Genomic DNA, 391 nt, shown 5'->3' on the forward strand with positions numbered 1-391 from the left:
AAAGTAATGTCTCTGCTTTTGAATATGCTACCTAGGTTGGTCATAACTTTCCTTCCAAGGAGTAAGCGGTCTTTTAATTTCATGGCTGCAGTCACCATCTGCAGTGACTTTGGAGACCAAAAAAATAAAGTCTGACACTGTTTCTACTGTTTCCCCATCTATCTGCCATGAAGTGATGGGACCAGATGCCGTGATCTTAGTTTTCTGAGTTAAATCCAAATCTGAATTAATGGACTATATTCATGATTTTTTCTTTGTGTGCTCCTGTACTTTTTATTGAGAAAGAACTGTATTTTACACTGATCATATTTTGGAAATGACTTTGTTGTCTGATGGGTAGGGAGTTTAAATCCCTTGTCTGTCATCTGTGATCTACCAAAAAGATCCCTAG

The sequence above is a fragment of the Bison bison genome, unplaced genomic scaffold (genome assembly GCF_000754665.1).
Source record: "Bison bison bison isolate TAMUID 2011002044 unplaced genomic scaffold, Bison_UMD1.0 scf7180017864484, whole genome shotgun sequence".
Lineage (NCBI taxonomy): Eukaryota > Metazoa > Chordata > Mammalia > Artiodactyla > Bovidae > Bison > Bison bison.